General features: G+C 40.8%; 1 protein-coding gene across 6 annotated transcripts in view; it reads right to left on the bottom strand.

The window, feature by feature from the left end:
• Positions 1–10,089, bottom strand: part of MGAT5 (alpha-1,6-mannosylglycoprotein 6-beta-N-acetylglucosaminyltransferase) — a 113,570-nt gene extending 103,481 nt beyond the window's left edge. For 2 of the 6 annotated variants that reach the window (XM_058839342.1, XM_058839338.1), the window contains exons 1-2: positions 9,966–9,995; positions 4,918–5,000 (exon numbers count right to left, since the gene is read on the bottom strand). The gene's annotated coding sequence lies outside the window, so the exon portion shown is untranslated. Of the gene's footprint in view, positions 1–4,917; positions 5,001–9,965 lie in introns of all 6 variants that reach the window. The other 4 variants (XM_058839343.1, XM_058839337.1, XM_058839339.1 and 1 more) reach the window with 3 other exon arrangements.
• Between the last annotated feature and the right edge of the window lie 4,538 nt (positions 10,090–14,627).

The following is a 14,627-nucleotide window of genomic DNA, read 5'->3' on the forward strand; positions in this document are numbered from 1 at the left end:
ATTTAAGGCATTATCTTAGCACATTTCACCATCCTGAGCAGTCCATTTGCTGTGTAAGCTACAACCACAAGCACCACAGACCAGGGTATCCTATTCCAGCCTTACACCTGTGTTCCACTGCCTCAAGTGGGTAAATGTGTGCTTGAGCCACGTGCATGCAGAGGACATCAGTGGTTCTGACACCAAACCACAGCAGCCCTCACTTCACCAGGGGCTGCAAGTGCTCAAGGCCAGGCTGGATGGGGCTCTGAGCAAGCTGCTCTAGTGGAAGGTGTCCCTGCCCATGGCAGGGGGTTGGAATGAGGTGAGCCTTAAGATCCCTTCCAACACAAAGCATTCTGTGATTTTATGATTAATTCTATTATTAGGTCTGGTCTTAAAGAGAACAACAGTTCAGGCTACTAGACTGACAAAAGAAAGAATAAATTTTTTCAGTAATATTTTCCTCTGTATTTCAGAAGAATATGATATTTCTTTCTGCAGCTTTGATTACTTAATATTTTCCAACTTAGGCTATTATTTTAATAACGGGAAAAATCATATCCTACAGTTTGTGTTCAACATATCACTTGAGGTTAAGGACCGAAAGCAGCAGCTTAATTATGAAATGACGGCAGTTAGCATGGATTTACCAGACATTTCAGAAAATAGAATTTTAAAAGTTGTCTAAATTAAGATTTATTTGCTGCCTTGCTCTGCTCAGGTTTCCCCCATTCTAACTGACCACTGAGACAAACTTACATTTTCTCCATAATATTTTAATTTGTTTATCCTGACTAGCTTTTTTGGAAGGTGTAATGATAGCCTTAGATGAGATTCCTACGCAAACATTTGGAATAATCAAGCCAAATTATTCCAATAATATATTGACTATATTAGCAAAAATATGGCAGATAATTCTGGTGTAAATAATCCCAAGGGAAAAAAAATTCTGTGGGCCAGTACAAATTACTGGATGCTTATGGATTACCCAGTTCTTCAATGTGCTACTTTCATTTTCTGTGAATTCAAAGCTTGCGCAACATGGACAGTGAGTCAGACCTTCAGTAAAAACACCCTCAATCGTTACAGACATCCTGAGGTCACTTTAAAAAGCCTCATCAGAAAAAAAAAAACAAAAACAAAAAAACCAAGAAAGAGGATCTGTGTGTGGAAGAGGTATTGTGACAAAAAAAAATAAATATGCAAGATGAATTGGCCTTCTGAAGGCAGGAAATCAATGCTTCAAATCATCTGTTTTCATAAATAGGTAATAAGCAACCCAACAGAAAGGGACAAGATGAACTAGAACCTATTATTAGCTGATTATAAGAAAGATTCAGCACAACTGCACATACACCATTCAGAGACTTCATTAACTCTGACTTAATTGTACAGAAAAAAAAAATCCATCCAGGCTTCTCCAGTGGATGGAGCACGATGAGCAGGGTTCTCCTTTAGTCAGTGCAAGAAGTCAAGGAGTTTAGCAAATAAGGACATTTCCTAACTGGTTTAATAGAAAAATTAGGTTATAGAAACTGAAAAACAATTTCAGAAGAACACTTTGTGGTATAGGAAGGAATGCATGAGGTAAGGCTTACATGTAATGTGTCTCAAAAAAATTCAAGTCACATGGTGAAACTACATCCTTGAAGATGAAATATTTGGAGTAAAATGGCAAAAGCCACTCAGAATTCTGGATTAAGACAGAAATCATGCTGTTTTTACAAGCACAGCAGGGGATACAGAAAGCTCTCCTCACACATAACTGAAATCCCACAACACCAAACCCAAATTATGCATACTTAGACTGAGAGATTCCCATGACATCCTAAATAAATTTTAATAAAGGAAATAAAGACCTGAGCACCATAGTAAACTGGACAACTGTAAGCACTGCACTGAGGCACACAACACAAGTGGGAAAGAAAAAGAAGTATGAAAATAACATTTGACAGATTTTTTTCTCTGTTTGTCAAATGCAAGGATAACAGAGCTTCGTCAGTACAAAATAAAAAATGAGGAGGTTTTAATCCTGCATTTTTGTGGCATGGAAAACATTTTTATCCTGAGCAATGGGCTTGATCCCCACAGTACACGCAAGGTAGACACTGTAAGGTTCCTACAGTAATTTCTGCCAAACTACAGTGCTGTATCAGCAGCCTTTCTAATTACACGTCAAATTTTAGTTAAAGAATAAGGTGGGTGGCATACTTAAAAATATTCTGGAGCTTGTCAAAGGGCAAGAGTACACTTTAATTAAAAACTCTTTTCATAATGCATACCCAAAATCAATAGTGTGAATACTGAATTGTACATCAGGAATTTATACAGTGAGGAGGCTTTCTTTGTTTTTAAATTTGGATAAACAAGCATAAAAATGTATATTGATAGTAGGCAGTGGAGTTCAAGTTTGCCATATGCACCATGAACAATACTCAAAGGGAGAACAGACAGGAGGTACAAACAACAGTCAGAATAGAACCAAAGACAATTCTAACAAACCAGAGTACTCATGGTGGATGGGAAAAGTCCATTCTTTAAGTACATGGGATGGAGAAAACTTGCACTTCAAATGTAGGGAAAAAAAGAACCCCTGCTTCTTAACATTTTTAAAACCCCAAAACATTAGAAAATAGATTTTTCAGATCTCCATCTAACCCCCTTCTTAAGTCTAAAAAATGCAAAATTGATGTAGACCAGTTTTCCATATATAGTTAAACTACAATACTATTTTTCAAGTACAGCTTTTTAAAAATGAAACTTTTTTCCATTTATAAGGCTCATAGTTTTCTTTCCTCTAGAGGTGGCCATATACATGCCAATATCTCAATAAGAAAGTGTAGCTAGACATGTTTTAGGTAACTCAGTAGTGACACTGCATGGTGCAAAAGCTATGCAACCAGTGCATATGGAAACCACAACGCCAGGAAATGAATCAACGTACAAGGACTTTAGTAGAACAGAAGCTGAACCTGTTACAAGCTTTTGCTCTGTGTTAGCCAGTACAGCTCTCAAAGGAAAGTTTAAGTGTACACTTGGGTGTCATTGTGCTGGTTTCGGTATACAGACACAGAGGTTTAAGTATCATCAGCTCAAAAAGAGCTTAAGTAAACTGCAATGTGCCTTTTACACCAGCACAGAACTTGGCCCACTGTGGTTAAACTCTCCTGACATCACTGCAAAGATCCAGTCCTTTCACCACACACCCGTGGCAACACTGAATCCCCGTGGTAAGAAATCAACAGTGCTGCAACAACTGCTCCTTTACTGCACCTTCAGGAGCCAGGTGGCATCAACTATCGAACGGGAATTCCAAACTTATGGTGGGAAAGTACAGTTTCCACAGAACTTCATCTCAGATGCAAATATGCAGAAATTTTAATGGAAACCAAGCCCTCGAGCATCTTCCAGCCTGAAGCGCCTCCTTTCTCCCTCAAAAATTCTCTAATTTACCACAGGGAGAATTTTGCCACAAGAGGTCAGGTGACAGTTACTGTAAGCTTTTCCTCAAAGGAATCATGAAGCATCCCATTAAGTTATCAATCCAGAGCCCAAGGGGAGTCACTTCAAAGACTTCACAAAGATTCGTAGCTGGGGCCAAAACCTGATATCAATAAGCTGCCTGAGAGGCCTCGAACCACCAGGATGTAGATTCAGTAATAGGTCCAATCACTTTGTGAAACCAACATTCCTACAACTTGGTTTTATTTCTCACATCATTAATACAGTCAGAAGTTTTTATTTTACTGCTTATCCAATTTCTTGAACTTAGGAATGCTGAGCTACTCAAACTCAGAGAAAGTATTTCAACAAGAACTAAAGCTTATCTGTAAGTTTGTCTTTCAAGAGAAGTTAAGCTATCAAAAGAAAGAAGTTTTTTTTTATATTATTGTTGATATATAAACAAACTCTATTGGTATTTAAGAAAATGTCTATTAAAATAACAAGCTAATGTTTTATTTTAAGCTATAACCATAACTATATTTAAAGTATAACCATAAAACATGGCAACTTGCTTACAGGCTCTTAAAATTAGACTAAGTATTCAAAACTGGTTAATTTAATCTGTACTAAAATAGCTGTTAGCTTTAGCAGAAAAGCCACTGGAAGCATTCTGCTCCTGCGTGCTTTTTGGCAGTCTAGTAAAAGAAAAGTAGCTGCATAACACAAAGATGTGAAGTGTAAACAGAATGATACTGCATTTCATCATGTTCTTGGAGGATCAATAATCCTGATACAGAAACTGCATTTCATGGAAAGAAATACAGGGATGCAAACTGCTCATTTTCACAAGAACTCAGCAAACAAAACAATTTGCTAAGGGGCTGACTGTAACAAGGTAGCTTTAATAATGTGCTCAAATATCCTGTGAAACCTAGGCTGAAGTCTGAGTGGTAAAGACCGAGAAATCTTTTTTTAGTGGTTTACAGTGTGTTCCACACCCTTTTCCTATACTGTCAGATCCAACCTGTACAGGGAGAAGCAAACGCTAAGAAAAAGGAAATGAATTGGAGTGCCTGATACAGAGGTGTAACGGTGCAGCATTAAACTTTCTTGAGCAACTCAGAGCTGGTATTTTCACTCTTCTAAATCTAAAATATAGAAAATTAAGTCATTGCACAAACTGTACTTGAACAGGGCCTATCAAGAAAGACTCACAGAAATCACTTAACAAGCAATTACATAAACTTGTTAGGAGGTAGATTATCTGTTCAAAGATTTTTATTATGAATACTATACCGATTTTCAAATCCACTGAATGAAGGAGTTATGTATATATAACTCACATATACTACACAGACAAGGTTTATGTGTCTAATGAAATGTTTCAGATATTCATCTTCAATCAAAACATATTTTATGCTTCATTTTATGAAAAAAGAAGGTCAAAATAGAAGAGAAAATACAAGTTTAGTTATGTGGGTCCTTAAATACCTGAAATTGTCTTCCAGGTATATCACATGCATTCTGCAGAATTCAAAAACTGCATTGAAGCTGCATTGAACAGTAAGAGTTCTCTGCAGAAAAGAATCAAACAGAGAGAAAGGGTGAGAACAGAAAAACAAAAAAAAAAAGAAGAAAAAAAAAAAGAGGTGAAGGATAAGACACAGCATTTCAAACTCAAGAGAACTACTGCCCAAGGGAATATATACTGATACAGAAGATAATTATTAGTAAAATGGTAAAAACGTGTTAATCCACTCTGGTAGCACTTATTGTAGACAATGTAGAAGAATCCAAGTGTTCAGTATCTTCCAAAGGCGAAAAACCATCCAGTTCACAAAAAAATCTTGGGCAGGAATGGTAATTCATTGCAGTTTGTACCTTTTAGGACAATGCAGAATCATAAAAATCTCAGGCTGGGAAAGGTACTTGAGATCATGGATTCCAAGGGTCTGCACATCTTTTAAGCACCTCCAGGGGTGCTGACTCAGCCCTGGGCAGCCTGTTCCAAAGCCTGACAATGCTTTTGATGAAGGAGTTTTACCTAGCATGCAATTTGTTGCTTGATTAGTAGCTGTCTGAGAATTGCTAGGCCCTCAACACAGGTTAAATAAGAAGCTGAACCAGTCATGGTGCACATAGGAAGGGAGGAACACAACCTTACAGGCAATGGGAAACAAGCAGCAATAACTTCATGACCTAACTCTAACAAGAGTGGGAAAAAAAGCTTTTAGTTTTAAAACTATTCTAGGGACACATAACCACAAGGAATGCATTTTATGCCAAAAATTATATATAAAGAAATGTAACAAACTACATGACCCATGAGCAACAACCAATAAATGTAAAATCAGGTTCAGCCTGCTACTTGTAATCTGGGGAAATTTTTTTGTCTAAAGGACAAGGTCAAAAGAGGTGGTTGATCGCTTTCAAAGATTACAGGATCTTATCAGGATACAAAAATCAGTAAGACAAACGTCAGCAGGTTAGACTAATAAGGTTAAACAGTTTGGAATGCCTGTGGGATATATGAAAAAATACAGTTATCTAAGAGGTCCTTGTGAGACTCAAAGGGCCAGGATCACAGGATTCTTAACTCATACAAACCATAAATAATATATCAAATGAATCACTACATTGACTTAAGCTTTCCTCGTGAAAAGGACTTTGCTATTTAGAGTACTGTAAGAGGGAATCCCTGTCTCCCAAAGTATTTTCTCTTTGTACTCTCCCTGCAGTGTCTCCCTAGTACACAAGCTGTCACACAGGCATGAAATCTCTTTAGCAGAAGTTTCTAAAAGAAAGAGCTGCATCATGGCCCGAGTGCATGCTATTCCAGCTTGAGTAAAAGAAGGCAGCTAATCCACTCTGATAAAAGTCTGCATTGCCACAGAAAGCCACTGCCTCACGCCTGGAGCCTGTGTCAGTACCTGTGTTGTCAATTCTTCATCATTTTGGTGGCCTCTCCTCAAACCACATCCACTTTAGAGAGTCTACGTCGCTATCCTAAACCGTCCACTAAACTAGTCTAAGTCTGTACAAAACTCTACTCGCCCGATCTTTGTAGCCATAAATTACAGTAACTTAACTCACAGGAACAAGCAAGAAATATTAAAAAACAAAATAGCATCAAAAGCAACAGAAATCAAGCCACTATCAAAACATGATCTGAATAAGATTTATTCTGTACATAAATTATACTTCATTATACTATAGGTCTCGGTTGTTTAAGATATGGAAGTCTAATAGATAAGGAAGCCTTCAAAACTACAATATTCTATGCCAATAATAGGAGTCTTATAGAGGAAAACGAGGGTTTTGAGTGTGCTGGCCATACAGAGGTTTGCAAATACAAAGTTCCACTTTTTCTTCTGAAGTATGGAAGAACAAAAGATTAAGTTTTGGTGTTCTGGGTTTTCTTGAGTTTGTGTATGAATGTGATACATGAAATACAGAGATGCACAAATATTAACTTGGCAAAACTAGAAAGGAATGAAGAATGACCTTATTCCACTCCAAACAGTTTAGAATTTTTTTAAATTGAAGATGCAGCAATAGCAAAACTGCTTGATTCCTGAAAGAGTTTCCACTCATCAGATTCCCAGCTGATTAGCACTGTGCAGCATGTTCATTTCCTCAGCAGATGCTTCCGATGTTTTTCACCAAGAATTGCTGCTGGAGTAGTCTGGTTCTAAAACAGGCTAAGCACTAGAGTTCTGCAGACACTTTGGGAATGATGTGATATAAGTGAAAACACTATCAGAACTTAGCACTTTGATATTCCTCAGTGTATTTCTTTCCACCATCTACTTAAGAGACTGAGCAAACACCAAGTCAGACAATCTGATGGCAAACAACCATAATGTTTGCCGCTGGATCTCCCTTGGGACTGCTCTTCCTAACAAACTGTCTCATAAAACACCAAGTCTCCTTTAGACCTCAATCTTCTCAAAAAATGAACACTGCATTCACATAAGCCTACAAAACACCTACCACATAGCTAATAATACCTGCTAGGGGCAGTTAATGTCAATGACTCCTGAAGTTCTATTAAAATTTTGGAGCCAGGGTGAGGAATGAAACTGCATGCTAAGTTATTTTACGGAACAAGAGCAAAATCAGAGTAAACTTCTTAGATGACAGCAGTATACAATGCCAAAAACATAACCCAGAAAATTAAATTTAAAAAAACAAACTTCGATCTTGAAGGGAAAGGAGCGGTGCTCATAAAATTCCACGTATTATCTGAAGCATAGAAATCAGCAATACAAAGATTTCTTTTTTTATACAAGGGAACAGAAGGGAATCTGGTTGGAGGGAGATGACTTAAAACTGGAGAGCAATTGTCTTTATTCTAAGTAATTTTAAAAATTCAGAAGGCTTCATTGTTTTGCCAGATTCTATTTCATGAAGCAGATTAAGGATTTTACATGTTTTGCACCCAGTGTTGCTGGCTGCTTCCCAAGTTTTAGGTAGTCTAGTTTGGGGAGCTTAGACAACCTGATCTTCTTATATTCAGCATTCAGTCACTTTGTCTTTCAGCATCTTTTCAGTCCAGGCTGTATAAGCTGCCTTCCTCCGGGACAGCAAGATGGATTTATCACCCAGAAAAGAGGAAGCATATGTTCTTATTTAATCCTTATTCTCTTCGTACGAAATAAATCCATATTCTACATAAGAGCAACAGAAAACAGTCTGCATATGTTAAATCATGAAGAATAGACAATTATTTCAGTAAACATACTTGCTCCACAGGCCATTTTGTGAGTAAACTACTCCCTACATATCAGATAGGCAAAGAACAGAAAGCAGAAGTGAAAGTACCTTGTATTCAGTAAAATCACCAAAAAAAAGGTGTAAGGTTCTTTCCCCTATTATTATGCTTGGTGCAACCAGCAGTAATTATGTGAACCGTGGGTGCTGCAGTAAGCAGGGTTTCTCATGAAATACAGTCAGAGTCATTACACAGAGATCAAGAAGGAAAAAGGTAAATCACCCATTCAGACTAAATTGAACTTTGTGTCCCCAGGCAAAATGATTTCAACAATATAGAAACCAAGAACCAACCAGTTCCTCTTTTTTTGAAAGCTTTTTATGAAATGACAAAATTATTCTGAAAGAACTGAAACTGCCTCATTGATCTGGAAGCAAAGACATACTCCCAATTTGGAAGCAACTTTAAACGCTGTCCTCCTGAGGACAGAGATTAGCAGATGAGTACCAGCGACTCCCTCACGTTACTGGCATTTTTACACACAAAGCTGTTTGCTGAGATAAAGCACTTGCACAGCACTAAGTCAAAATTCATTCCTGTATTTAGGATTATGAGTCATGCTGTTGAAAAAGCCATCATACTATTACATGGGGACAAGGTGACGGAGCTTTTTAGACAAATAAGACTGTATAATAACATGAATCTCAAGAGTGAGCCTTCATTTAAAGAATGTTCTAATCTTGCTACAGTTATCAAGAGAGATTGATGTAACAAAACCTAGTGCAAGAATCGAGAATTCATTTTCTCAGGTTTCTGACCCCAATGCCACAAGGAAAAAAATGCTCTCAAAAGACTGGACTGATACTGTACCATATCAGGAAAAGATGGAGCCAACAGACACTTGACAGTGGGGAAAGCCTCTACCAAGATTTACTTCCTCAAAACAGAGTGACTTTATTTTCCCCTAAATATGCTAGAAAGTAACTTTGCATTAAGCAGTTGCTGAAACTCAAGAAAAAACAACACATAATCTGTTCAATGTAGGTTCGCACACCTATGCAATCACATCAGGTCAGTCAGTGCTTCTGACAGAGAAATCCCTGCGATCAAACCACAAGGTGATGTTGATGTGTAAGAAACACCGAAGCCGGCAAATAAAAAGCACTGTTTTTTCCAGTCCAAACCTCACCTCTGGCAAAAAAAGAAAAGAAAAAAAAAAAAAAAAGAAAAAGTAGTAGGTATGGCAGCCCAAGGCACATTTGGCACCGAGATGACAGCTTTCAGGAACCTTTTTCTCAAATTCACTTCCTAGAGATTTACAAAGCATTGGAGAGGGAACAAAACCAGCAAACCGGGTGGAACCGAGAGCTTGTAAATGGCATCGTAGGGGGGAGATTTCAACAGACTCTCGCCCGAGATCCATCCTCCCACCCGCGGCACCGCCACCCGCGCTCGGCGAAACCTCCCCGCGCCGCTCCGTGCGCCCGGGGCCGCCCCCTCCCCGCAGCCGCCGCCCGGCCCGGCCGGCCCGGGGGGCCCCGCCGCTCCCCGGCCGCGGAAGGTCGTTCCGCAAGGTGACGGGGGCGGCCGGGCCGCGGCCAGGACGGGCCCCGCCGCTCCGGGGCGGCCGCTCGGCGCTCCCCCCATCCCCGCATCCCTCCCGCTCCGCGCCCACCGCCGCGCCCGGGCAGGCGGGGGCGATGCCGCCGGGCCGGGGGGGTGGTGTTGGCGGGCGGCTCCCCCCTCCTCGGCTGCGGAGACTCCCGCAGCGGGGCCGGGCGCGGCGGCGGAGCCCCGGCAGCCCCTCAGCCCTGTGCCGCCTCACCTGTCCGGGCGGCGCGCAGGTCCCCGCGCCGGGCGGAGCGCGGCGCAGCGCCCATGGCCGAGCGCGGGCGGAGGCGCGGCCGCGCCGCCGGGGGACGGGCCAAGCGGGGGCGGGCGGCGCCGGGGAGCGTCTGCAAAGTGCCGGCCGCGCACGGGGGCGCAGCGCAGCGCGGCGGGGCGGGCGGGCGGAGGGAGGAGGGCGGGGCGGGGGAGCGCGCGCGGCCGGAAGCGCCTGTGACAGGGCGAGGCAGAGCGAGGGAGTGTCTGCAAAGTGCGCGCCGGGCGCGGAGCGCGCAGGGGCGGCCGTGAGGGGGAACCGCCCGGGCGCGGCCACGGCCGCGGGTGTGGGCACGGGCACCGGGCACCGGGCACGGTCACAGCCGCCGCCCGCCATGGTGAGTGTGCGGAGACGGCTCCCGGCCTCTGCCTCCCCGGGCTCGCACCCCTCTGAGAGGGTTTCCCTCAGCAAAGCCGCCAGGCCGGGCGCGGAGCCCGCCGCTGGCAGCAGTGCGGCTTTGCCCGCACTGAGCGGACTCGTTACACCGGCCAACACGTTTCCTAAGCGTCAGAAAGAGATATTTGTGTCTGTTCAGCCGCTTAGGCTGTCTTTAAACACGCTCTACACGCCACCAGAAGTTGGCTTCTGAGAGCCATCAGCGCAGATTTGCAGTGAGGAGATGACTGTGTTTTGGACTGGCGAGACAGTGTCTCGTTTAGCTCAGCTCCGGTTCCCCCAGCCTGCATAAGAGCTCATAGAGGCTGGGTGACATCTCGTGGCCAATCCTGCTCTACTCTATGCATACAGCCTTCTTTCCTAAGGACGACATCAAAGTAAAAAACTGTTTCTGCTTACCTCCACGACGTAATATAAATTAAATAAACATAGCTGTAGGTTATAATAAGATGCAGAACTCTGGTCAATATCTGTTGCGATATTCATCACATGCCTTGAATCATCAAGAAATGGTTACAAAATACTTTTTAAAAAAAATTAAGCAGACGGGTATGGTTTTGGTGACAATGGACAAAAAATCCCTGCTGGTGTTTGGTGTCATTCCTCTGGGATTTCTCCATACAGGACAGAAAATGATGATTCACTTCCTCGAGGTTTACAAATGCATGCTGAAGGACGTTTGCCTGCACCCAAAAGCATCTGCAATAATGCTGGGTACTTGGGAGTTTCGCTTTTCAGCCTGCATTGTACTGCGCTCCTGCTTAGAAAAGCTCACTGGCATTTAATGAGGGATTTGGAAATTTTATGAGGCACTGAATAATCAAAGCCTTGGACAACCTTCTGAGTAAGATGAGGAACTTCTTAAATGATCTGCCGTGATTTGTAGAACGGGCTCATGTCATAGGGAAACAAAGCAGGTGAAATAAAGCAACTACAGCACTTTCAGTCTTTCCCATTAAAAATGGTTTTAATTTGTATAGCTCATATACAGGAGCTGACATAACACTGCAGTCACTCTTGAGTTGGATTTGTTCTTATATAGAAATATACAACAGTGGTCTCCCAGCAGGACTCTTCCCAAAGGGAACAGTAGGCCTTACTTGCTCACAGTTCTCAAGCTGGATTGTGTCAACCAGATCCTCCATTCAGGAACAGGATGGTACCCTACATATTTCACAGTATTTATATTTTATATATTTATAAATATAAATAAATAATAAATATAAATAAATAATAAAATAGATAAAATTTATATATTTTATATCTGACATAGCTAAATAAAAAAAAATAATAAAAATAGCAGTTACGAGCTAATTACATGCCTTGATTAGCAAAGTGAAAACTGTGTAGGTGAGTGGGCTCACTGCTCAAGGGGTGTTCCTTGAGAAAGTTTGGAAATGTTGGATTCTTGGATCATAGTGAGCAAGAGACTGAAAGAAGAGAGAACATAACCCTCTGCAGCACTGAAGTGTCAGGGGAATCTGAACTGACCACTAACATGTTTATTCCTTATTTAGTGTGGGACAAGTAGGCCACCAATTATTCCGATTTAGCTCTGCCAGGCCTGTCCCACAATAGAAGTTCCACCCATCTGCTTGCTCATTCCATGACCATAGGAAGAGAGTGGGTGGAGGCCCCAGGAGAAGTTGATTAGGACCATTAAGGCCTCTCACTGCAATCGGGACTGGCATCTTGTATTGCTTGTTTGCATCTCCTCAGGACTCCATGTACTGATCCCCTGACCCTTGGTGCAAGGAGGAATCATTACCAAAGTTAATTGAGGTGATTGAATAAAATGGTTGATGCATTTGTTGGTAGTGTGGAACCCCCTAAACATTGTATAAGGCCAGGGCTGTGCATCTCAGCTGTAACAGTTGCTAAATGAGAACTCCTAGGTTACTTTGAGGCCTATGTTTTCATGAGGGAAACAATTACATTCTGGTAGAGATATTCAATGTATCATCTATTGACAGTGTTTTTCTGCTTGATTTTGTGTCCAAAATTTGCAGGTACAGCCCTGCCCTGAGTGGACAACAAAAACTCCTTGGTGTGATTGAGCGCCAGTCACAGCTTTGGAATAACAGAGAACTCGGGCAGCTGAGTCATCTGTACTAACTTCTGCTTGCTTGCTGTGCACTCAGCATGAAAGGGCAGGAATAATCTTAAGCAAACATTGGACACAGTTGGGACTGTCTGTGTTTTGAGACCAATTCTTTAGCACTTCTCTGCACTGAATTTTGGAGAATTATGGTTACGGACCAGCTGTGGTTGGTAACATAAAATGTAAATGCAGAGAAATCACCAGTGCTAGCTCCAGAATTGCTTAATGCTACCTTTAAAGTAGCGTACTTGTTGAGTTTTCCCTCTCTGTTTGTTCAAATAATAAACTACTCTAAGGTGGAGAAACGTTACTAGAACATAGAAGAACTCTGGGATTATTCACAGGCAATAACTCCATAAACCTTTCCCGCGGGAAGTACATGTCAGATGTGTTCCCTTTTGACTTGTAACATTGTATAACAAAGTTACAGCACACACATAAAATAGTTTGTCTTTCATAATAGCAAAATCTATTATGATGAGTTATATATTATTATTAGAGAATATAGACAGAGCAAATATTTTAGATACAGAAATCTTTTTCTTGTGAGGAGGACTACAAGGCAGCTCTCCCACCTTTGTTGTGGTTCATAACCCCCCTCTTGTGTCAGGTAGACAGACACAGTGTTACATCACATTATACTTGTATCACTACAGCAATCAAGGATTTGGGATAGGCACTGGAGAGATTCTGCTTTAGAATCTGCATCTCCTTCAAAGCTGTGTTGCCTTGGTTTCTGGAAGGGCTCCATTCCTCTATGTAGGATTTCATCCCTTCTTTTATAACCCCCCCAGAAGCTCTTCTGAGTAAAGGGTTCTTAGCTTTGCACATTAAGTGGACTCTTTGGTGGTAGGCTGAGTGTTGTACTATTAATGTTGAACATCAAAACAAAAAAAGGAGAAGAGGGAGAAAAAACCCAAAACCAACTGACCAAAAACAAACAAAAAAATAGCAAGCAAACAAAAAACCCTAAAACTAAACAAAGCAGGAAAAATTAAATTTGAACCAGAGATAAGATTAAAAAGACTTTCCTGAAAAGTATCTTTGTTCTTTGCCAAACAAAATAATCATGTTTGAGGATTGATTCCAAGATATGCTTTTAAAGCTTTCTGTTTGATGTCTACCTCAGCTTTATTGATGGTATTACTTTGAATTTTGAATTTACTGCAAAATGATAACTGACTCAAACCACTGTGCTAGAGATCAGAAAACTCGTGTTCTTGTTCAAGAATGTTTCTTATCTTTTTGTTTGATTGCTCTGATTTCTTAGGACCTCATGTATGCTTTTTGAAATGCAGTATAATACAATTCTGAAAAGCTGAAACACTATCCAATCCTACTAATATTCTGATCACAAAGTGAAATCTTGAAAAAGAGTCACATTCTCTCTTCTTAGTCACAATTTGAAGTTGCAGTAGAATAACCTTGGTTTAACTCTGATTAAATATCAGAAGAGTAGGTAATAGAAAATGTTCCTGTCCTTCTCCCATAATCTGACAACTAGCCTGTTTTTTAACATGAGTAAGACTTTGCATAAGGATTTAACTGTATCCTTCCCATCAAGTTCTTATGGATTGTAAAAAGTCAGCTTTTTAAAAGGTATTATAAACTCTGCCCACCTAAAAACAAACAAACAAACAAACAAACAAACAAACAAACAAACAAACCCAAACAAGAACCTCCCCAAACACCCATAAATTATTATTTAAGTCTTGTTTTCGAAAGTTTTATTCAGTTTCCTGTTCATAAAAGTAGTAACTGGGCTATAAAGTTTTCCAGCACCAGTAAACATTAATCTATATTCAGACCTGCTCCTTTCCACAGATATTATAAATATAAATTCTACAAGTATTTCCATTAACTTTGCACTGAGTTGTCAAGCAGGAAATAAACTCTTGGCTTTAGGTACCAGACGAGGAGACATTTCTAATAGATATTTAGTGTGTCCACTAAGTGTACTAAGAAGCTCCCCATTTGCAGGAAATTATTTAAAATTTCTTTTCAGATATCACACTAACATTTCAGTGCAAAGTGGCATCTAATTGTAAAATACCACAAGCACAGTATAAACCCAGTCGAGCTGATTCTCCATTGTCTTCTTTCCTTTG

Source organism: Poecile atricapillus, chromosome 5 (assembly GCF_030490865.1).
Source record: "Poecile atricapillus isolate bPoeAtr1 chromosome 5, bPoeAtr1.hap1, whole genome shotgun sequence".
NCBI lineage: Eukaryota > Metazoa > Chordata > Aves > Passeriformes > Paridae > Poecile > Poecile atricapillus.